This window comes from Carcharhinus amblyrhynchos, chromosome 23 (assembly GCF_965287045.1).
Source record: "Carcharhinus amblyrhynchos chromosome 23, sCarAmb.v2.hapA, whole genome shotgun sequence".
NCBI lineage: Eukaryota > Metazoa > Chordata > Chondrichthyes > Carcharhiniformes > Carcharhinidae > Carcharhinus > Carcharhinus amblyrhynchos.
In genome coordinates, this window is record NC_137346.1 from 23634749 (window position 1) to 23644104 (window position 9356).

Genomic DNA, 9356 nt, shown 5'->3' on the forward strand with positions numbered 1-9356 from the left:
CTTTCAGGTTAGCAATTTGAAGACAAATAAAGTTCTGTCAAACATTTGACAAAGTGTTATTCTGACTTGTTAGAAACTCCAAGGGGAGATCAAATTCTTCCTGACAGTAACTTTATCAAGAACAACATCATGGCCTAGGTTTTTCCACGTAAGTGCACGGCCAAATTCTATCAAGCCAACTGAACAGAAACTTTCAAAAACAAGAAACAGGACATATATTACAAAGTGCCAGCCCTGGCTCAGTTGGTGGAACTCTTGCATCTGAGTCACAAGCTTCTCAGGTCAAATCCCATTCTAGGGTTTGAGCACAATAATCTAGACTTCAAGTGCAGTACTGAAGGAGTGCTGCACTGTTGGAGGTGCTGTCTTTCAGACAAGATGCTAATCCAGGGCCCCATCTGCTTCTAGGGTGGAGATGAACAATCCCATGGCTGCATCTTAAAGAAGAACAGGGGATTTATCGTGGGCTCTTGGTCAATATCCCTCAATCAACATCACAAAATAAATTGACTGGTTATTTTACATTCTGTTTATATATAAATTGCCTGATATATTTCCTACATTACAAGTGATGATATTTCAAAAGTACTTTGTTGGTTATTAAAGCACTTTAAGGTGTGCAGTGGTCATGTAAAGTGCTATATAAATACAGCTTTCTTTCTTTGAAAAGAAAATGTTTACAAAGCCAAGAGAAAAGAGCAGAGGAATGGGACTATTTGCATAATGCTTACAAAGAGCTGGAACAGGTATGATGGACCGAATGGCTTCCTTCCTGTGCTGCATTACTCTGCGAATCCCTGTCTCTAAATTGAACCCTACATATTTCTCCTGCACCACCAGTTCGATTCCTAGGTGTATATCTCTTTATCGTCCTCTTTATAAACCATGGCTCTGAAGGAAATCAGCTCATTGCCCTGTGGTTGCATTTGCTGAGTAGTTTAACCCAATGTGATGTTTAGAACGATAAGGTGATATTCAGTCTGCAGCAGTGGGATGAACAACAAAAACTAGAGAAGGAAAAACAGAGGATAGAAATCAGTTTTGGCCACCTCCCTCTCTCTTCTTCCATCCTCCAGCTTGCGAGTCGGAAATTCTTCTAAGATATTTGCAAGCAATTTTCTTAAATCAGTGGGTTGTGATTCATTTACACTGTTGTACCTGCCTTTTCAGAGGAGATTCTGGCTTTGCAGTGGCCTTCAGTAAACTGGAAATACTGCCAGAATCTCACCCAATATATACAGCGCAGACCAACCAGGAAAATGGATCAAGATGGGTGGCAGGGTAGCACAGTGGTTAGCACTGCTGCCTCACAGCATCAGGGACGTGGATTCAATTCCGGCCTCGGGTCACTGTCTGTGAAGAGTTTGCACTTTCTCCCCGTGTCTGCGTAGGTTTCCTCCCACAGTCCAAAGATGTGCGGGTTAGGTTGATTGGCCATGCTAAATTGACTCTAATGTCAGGGTGATTAGCAGGGTAAATATGTGGGGTTACGGGAATAGGGCCTGGGTGGGATTGTGGTCAATGCAGATTCGATGGGCCAAATGGCCTCCTTCTGCACTGTAGGGGATCTGTGGTGGGGGAGAGGGGGAGGAAGCTGGCAGGAAAAAAACATCATCCCCCATCTCTGACAGTGACAGCACCCAGTGGAACATCCAGCTCAAGTTGTGCTAATGTTATTAGCTGCATGTTCCCATCCTGTATATTTCTTCTTTCAACGAAGCATGATATTAATAAAACAGATGATTCGCTCAATTATAAAACTCTAATTACTGAATCAGTTGATACTGCATCTCAGTAAAACAAATTAGCTGTGATTAGTGATGTGACAGTGATTTTTACTTCATAAGCTAACAAGGAAGCATAGCTTATGAGCGTGGTAAGTACAAGTGGAGCATTTATTAATGTCGAGCCAACATGGATAGTCTGGAGGATAATTGAAGTTTGGGAGCAAAGGCCAGGCTTGTCAGTCTGCCCTCAGGTTGACGCGAAGCATTCATTATAAACTTAATAACAAATCCTTTTTGTAGCGGATTTCGGAGTATAAAAACAGCTTTATGAAGGTGGCATTTTTAAAACCCTTCAAAGACTCGCATTCCATTAACATCTTCAGAAGCTGCCATCAATAACAAAGAGGTTAGATCATTCTAATGTTACGATCATTAAATGTGATTCACTGCCAAAATGTGTCTACAAGGCAATGTTAAAATGCTGAAGATTTGAGGATTTTAACTCTGTTTCTTAATTTGTTTTCAAATGGCTATAGAATTAACACAACACCGTGTTAGTGTTATTTCTGCTGATTATCCGTAACACACCTCAGTTAACATTTGCTAATTTCTTTTCTCTTAGCGTCAGAATGAGTTTGATTGATAATACTTCGCAGATTTGTCATATGTTCAAACATCTGTGACTCCTTTTATCAATGTGTGTGAACTTTATATGAGACAGAAATAAACAGGAACACAAGGAACGTATATGACTTTGGAGCAGGAGTAGGCCATTCGGCCCTTCAAGCCCACTCTGTCATTCAACATGGTCGTGGCTGACCTGGTTGTGGTTTCAAATCCATTTTACTGTCTGTCCACCCTCCCCCCCCCAACCCCACCCTTCCTACCAGACCCCACCCCCTTGCCCCCGTCCCCGCCATCACACATGACTCCCTCCCTTTTCGATCAAAAATCTATCCAATTTTGCCTTGAATAAATTTGATGATCAAGTTGCTACACTCTGAGCATGACAATTACACATACCGATGACCCTCTGAGGGAAAATAATTCTCCTAATCCCTGATTTAGAAGGGAGACCTCTCATTCTTAAACTGAGTCCCCCTATAATTCTGGTCTCCAGGACTAGAAGCACAATCCTCCTCATATCCACCCTATCATGTCCCCTCAGGGGTCTCACATCTAGATCTTGCAATGTTTTAATAAGATCACCTCTCATTCTTTGGAACTTCAGCAGGTGTAGACCTAACCTGTTCAACCTTTCTTCATAAAGTAAGTCCTTCAACCTTGAAATGAGTTGAATGACTCTCCTCTGAACCGTTTCTAATGCAATTCTATCCTTTATATATATGAGTAGACGAAAACTGTACACCATGCTCTAGATGTTGTCTTACCTGTACAGTAAACCTTCTCTATTTTGATATTCCATGCCCCTTGCAATAAGCCCCAACATCCCATTTGCCTTCCTAATCACTTCTATATCTGTCAGCTAACTTTGTGATGTTAATGTACCCAGACACCCAGAATGCTCTATCCATACTAAGTTCTGCAATTACTCTCAAATTAAATAGTATACTATTTTTCTATTCTTCCTGCCAAAGTGGACAAGGTCACATTTTCCCACAATATACTTCATCTACCAATTTTTCTGTCCATTCGCTTAACCTGTCTATATCTCTTTGCAGACCCTCTCCCTTCTCTTGACAATTTCCTTTCCTATCTCTTTTGGGGCCATTAGATAATTTAGCTACTGTACATTCAGTTTCTTCACAACAAAAGTTTGATATAGATTGTAAGTAGTTGTAATAGCCTTTATGTAATCAGGTGATCTAAGTTTTGCAGCAAGAAGCTTAACCTTATGATGATGGCACAGTGGTTAGCTCTGCTGCCTCACAGTTCCAAGGACCCAGGTTTGAGTCCCGGCTTAGGTCACTGTCTGTGTAGAGTTTGCACGTTCTCCCCGTGTCTGTGTTGGTTTCCTCCGGGTGCTGCGATTTCCTCCCACAGTCCAAAGATGTGCAGGTGCATTAGCCATGCTAAATTCTCCCTCAGTGTCCCTGAACAGGTACCAGAGTGTGGCAACTAAGGGATTTTCACAGTAACTTCATCACAGTGTGAATGTACTCCTATTTGTGACTAATAAATAAACTTCACGTTACTGTAAAACAATCAGCTCCAGTCTAGGGAAAACAATGCTGACTTCTTTACATTGTGAAGATTTAAGTTTTTAAGTTCCTGGTTATTGGAAATTCCAGTTCTTGTGCATATTCACTTCCACCTTTTTGTTAAAATTCATTCATGGGATGTGAACTCGAGGCCAGCATTTACTGCCCACCACTATTTGCTCGTGAGAAGGCGGTGGTGAGCCACAACATTGGATACAATTGAATGATTTGCTAAGCCATTGCATAAGGCCACTAAAGTCAATAATATTGCTGTGGGTCTGGAGTAACATATAAACCAGATTGGGTAAGGATGGCAGAATTTTCTTCACTAAAGAATACTCGGCAATCAGTTGGACTTTTACACTGATTTAGCAATTTTATTGTCATAGCTTTTTTGATTTTAATTTTATGTAACTGGATTTAAATTGCAATTCTCCAATCTTCTGGTACCTCCCCTGAGTCTAGGGAAGGCTGAAAGATTATGGCCAGAGTACCTTTTATGATTTTAGGATATCTCAAAGCACCTCACAGCCAAGAAATATTTCTGAAGGACAGTCACTGTTGTAATGTAAAAATCGTAACAGTCATTTTGTCCACAGCAAGCTCCCACAAACTGCAATATGACAATGACCACCTAATCTTCAGATGAGTTTTGGATGTTGGGTGAGGAATAAATATTGGACAGGACACTGGAGAGAACTCCTCTGTTTTTGTTTTCAAAATACTTCAATAGGATATTTTTTAGTCCACTTGCAAGTCATAATGCACCTTTGATAGTCACAGAGTCCTACAGTGCAGAAGGAGGCACTTGGCCCTTTGAGTCTGCACCAACCACAGGCACTATCTCCATAATCCCATGCATTTTCCCTAGCTAGTTCCCCTGACAGTAAGAGGCAATTTAGCATGGCCTAACCTGCACATCTTTGGACTGTGGGAGGAAACTGGAGCACCTGGAGGAAACCTGCGCAGACACGGGAAAATATACAAACTCAACACAGACAGCGACACGAGCCTAGAATTGAACCTGGGTCCCTGGTGCAGTGAGGCAGTAGCGCTAACCATTGTACCACCGTACTTCAATCCTACACGAAATGTTGATAATTAAGTCTCAAAAACCATTCAAAAATTCTTTTGGTGAATTTGACATAGCAAAAATCCTGTAATGCTCTGCTGTAGATGGATACAAGAGCAAAGTGGATCCATTTCTGGACTAGTAATCCAGGAACCCTACACTAATGATCTGTAGGCATCAAATTGCCACTAAAATCAACACTGCCTGTGTTGAGTTTGTACATTCTCCCCATTTCTGCTCAGGTTTCCTCCAGGTGCTCCAGTTTCCTCCCACAGTCCAAAGATGTGCGGGTGAGGTGGAACGGTCATGCTAAATTGCCCCTCATCAACACCCTGTACAATTGCAACAAAACCTCTCTACTTTTAAACTCCAACCCCTTTGCTATAAAAGCCAAAATGCCATTTGCCTTCTTAACTACTTGTTTTTAAAGTTTATATAAAAGTGTCACAAGTAGGCTTACATTAACACTGCAATCAAGTTACTGTGAAAATCCCCTAGTCGCCACACTCCAACACCTGTTTGGGTACATTGTAGGAGAAGTTAGTATCTCCAATGCATATAACCAGCGCATCTTTTGGACTGTGAGAGGAAACCGGAGCACTTGGAGGAAACACATGCGGACCCAAGGAGAAGTGCAAACTCCGTACAAACAATGACCTAAGACGGGATCGAACCCGGATCCATGATCCTGTGAGACAGCAGTGCTGACCACTATGCCACCATGCCACCCAGGTTGGACCTGCCTGCTAACTTTTTGTGATTCATGCATTAAAATACCTAGATCCCTCTGTACTTCACTTACCTACAGTCTTTCTCCATTTAGATAATTATTTCCCTTTTGATTCCTCCTATCAAAGTTCATGACCTCACATTTACCCACATTAAACCCCATTTGCCAGATTTTTGCCTAGTCACCTGATCTATCTATATCCAAGAATGGCTCCAGGGATGAAAAACTTAAGTTATGAGGATGGACCCACAACTCCCACAAAATGCATTTAAACAAGAAAAATTTCCGCTTTCTAAATGTAGGTAAATCAGAATCTATAAAACAAAATTGGAACTGATTACAGGGCCTATATTGTCCACCATGGTGTAAAAGATTGGGTGACAAAAATTGGTTGGTCCAAATTTACTTTGGTATGGGGAGGCAATGGCATAGTGGTATTGTTGCTGGACTAGTAATCCAGAGACTCTGGTCAATGCTCTAAGTGCCCATATTCGAATCCTATTATAGCAGATGATGAAATTTGAATTCAGTAAAAAATTCAGAATTAAATGTCTAATAATGGCCACAAAACCATTGTTGATTGTCGTAAAAACTCATCTGGTTCACTGATGTCTTTTAGGGAAGGAAATCTATCGTCCTTACCTGGTCTGGCCTACATGTGACTCTGGACCCCCAGCAACATGGTTGATTCTTAATTGTCCTCAGGGGTGGGTCATAAATATTGGCCCAGCCAGGAATGCCCACATCCCATGAATGAATTTAAAAAATGTAAAATCTAGCAGTATCCTGAACATAGGAGTGGGAATTAATAATGGACAATGAAGACACAAGGTTTTGCATTATGATACTTCCAATGTGGGAAATCATGAAGGTTCCACACTATGTTTGAATGAAATGAGTGTTGCCTAGATCATTTTAGCCTGGATTTATCATCCATTTCTGCACTATTGTTCTTCATTCTGAATATGCGTGAGGTGTCAGTTTCTCATGTAAGCAACGTGCTATCAAAGTTTGAGATCGCACATCAACTGGCTCAAAAACAGCTTCTTCCCTGCTGCCAATAGACTTTTGAATGGACCTATATTATATTAAGTTATATTAAGTTGATCTTTCTGTGCACCCTATCTGTCACTGTAACTCCACACTCTGTACCCTCTCCTTTCCTTCTCCCCATCGTGCTCTATGAGCGGTATGCTTTGTCTGTACAGTAAGCAAGAGACAATACTTTTCACCCTATCTCAGTGCATGTGGCAATAATAAATCAAATCAAATCAAGCTTTAAAAATGCCAGTTTCTTGACGACAAAGAAATTGATTTTACCCTTTTTAGTTCTATCACTTCCAGCGGACTGGCAATATCTGTCACTGGCACGTCCTTGATGCTTTCTAAAAAGTCAGACAAAAAGGTACATTATGCAGATTCACTGGTGAAGCACAGAGGGAGCTGAGTTATTCCACTCCTGCAGACAATCTCCAAGCTTCTATGTAACAAAGTCACGTGTTAAATAGATATTTCTTGCAATGCAAAACATACTGCTAATTTTACTCTCTTCCGCTGTATAATCTGACATCAATCGGGAAAACTGTGTTAAAATATATATATATGTATACTTATTACTTCATGTTAGCCCATATAATTGCAGCATAAACAGCACTTTAATATACGTCACCAGTGATGTATGTAGCCCCCTCATCAACACTGCAGCTGGCCATCTCCGGAATATTAAAATTGAAGACCTTACCAGCTTCAAATTTTCTTTTATCAATGAGCCATACAAAGAGAAAAAAATTATGGAATACGTTTTAAATTTTTCCATTTATATGTTAAGAGATTTTGCTCTTGGCTGTTCAATTCCATATGGTGCGGCCATCAGTGAGGGCATGAATTCAGCAGACGTATAGCTGCAATAGTAAAGAGTGAGCAACGTAAAATAAGGAATCCATACATTTTGTGTTCAATCTGATCTGTAAATGTAATGCATGCTGAATAAAACACGGCTAAATATCCTAACTGTTCTCTTGATTCACAATGAGGGGGAGATAAAAGAGAATTGAGATGACATCTTTTTTTAACCACTGTATTGGAAAAGATTGACATTTAATCTTATTTGAGAGTTTTTAAAACATCATTTTAGCTGTCATAATGATGCATTTATCCCAATTAAAATTTCCCCACGATTTCCCCTCAGATGAATGTTATCTAAATGGGAAATTGGACAGTGAAAGATGGAAATTCTTTGGTGCCAATCACTTGCCAGTTATTCATTTATGATAATGTTCCATCCATTCCATGGGTCATTTTTCAGCATTCCCAGGCCTGTTTCAGTGTTCAAGCCATTAATTAATTTGTGGAGAAGTCTAATTAAACATCCAAGAGCTTGGGGAAATGTTATATTATGATGAGTTCTAGGATATTAGGCACTTGTGTCTGATTCTTCTTCCCAGAATAGTTTTTTCCTGAAATTTTGCGACTTCATAAAGTTTGGGTTAGTTTTTATTTTGTTTTTCAAAAGCAGGGATGAAGTTCAGGGACAAAAATAAATAAAAATTGGAATCAGACTGAATTCATTGAAATGCTACGGATGCCTATAAAAGTCCAATTTTAAAAGATGCATTTTGAGAGGTGAGGGCCGAATTCTCCGACCTCACCTTTGACTGGGGCTCTCTGGCCCCCCTGCAGTGAATGGAAAATTGGCTGAGCTCCAAATTCTCCACTCTTTCCAATAATGGTGAGTTATGAAGGATGAGGGGGGGATGGGCTGGAGGAGATCTCATTGAAGCTTACAGAATACTGAAAGGCCTAGATAGAATGGACATGGGGAAGATGTTTCCAGTAGTAGGAGAGACGAGGATCCGAGGGCACAGCCTCAGAGTAAAGGGATGACCCTTTAGAACGGAGATGAGGAGCAATTTCTTCAGCCAGAGGGTGGTGAATCTATGGGATTCATTGGCACAGAGGAGGCTAGGTCATTGAGTGTACTTAAGACAGAGATAGGGGTTCTTGATTGGTAAGGCAATCAAAGGTTATGGGGGAAAAGCAGGAGAATGGGATTGAGAAACTTATCAGCCATGGTGAATGACAAACCAGGCTCGATGGGCCGAATGGCCTAATTCTGCTCCAAAATCTTATTGTCTTATGGGGCGTGAACAGCCAGAGAATTCTGGCCCAATCTGAACTGAACGTCATCTGGCCCAAAATAAGCGCAATACTGCGGATGCTGGAAAATCTCAGCAGGTCTGGCAGCAACTGTAAGGAGGAATGGATCAAACGGGTCAACGTAACCTCACTACAAAAAATAACGCTTATGACCTTGTTACATATGCAGACTCCTTGGGAAGAACTAGAATAGAAATCCTTGCTTGATATAAGTCTGAATTGCTGTACAATTCCTAACGTACTGCACTGATCTAGATTTAATAATAGTTCAGTTCTACCTTTTTTAACCGTTATATTACCTTCAAGAGGGAACTTTTCTGAGCCATGTTTCAGCAGTAAGTTAGTAGGCAAGTGTCCAGCTTCACAAATATCTTGGAACAGCCAGTTATAGACATCCTGAACACACGAAAAAAGGAGTGTGACCTTCTTTCCAGCTGCAGTCACATTTCATTAATGTCCCACGACATCCTTTAAAATGGGTAATAAATCATTGAGAGTGAATCACATCA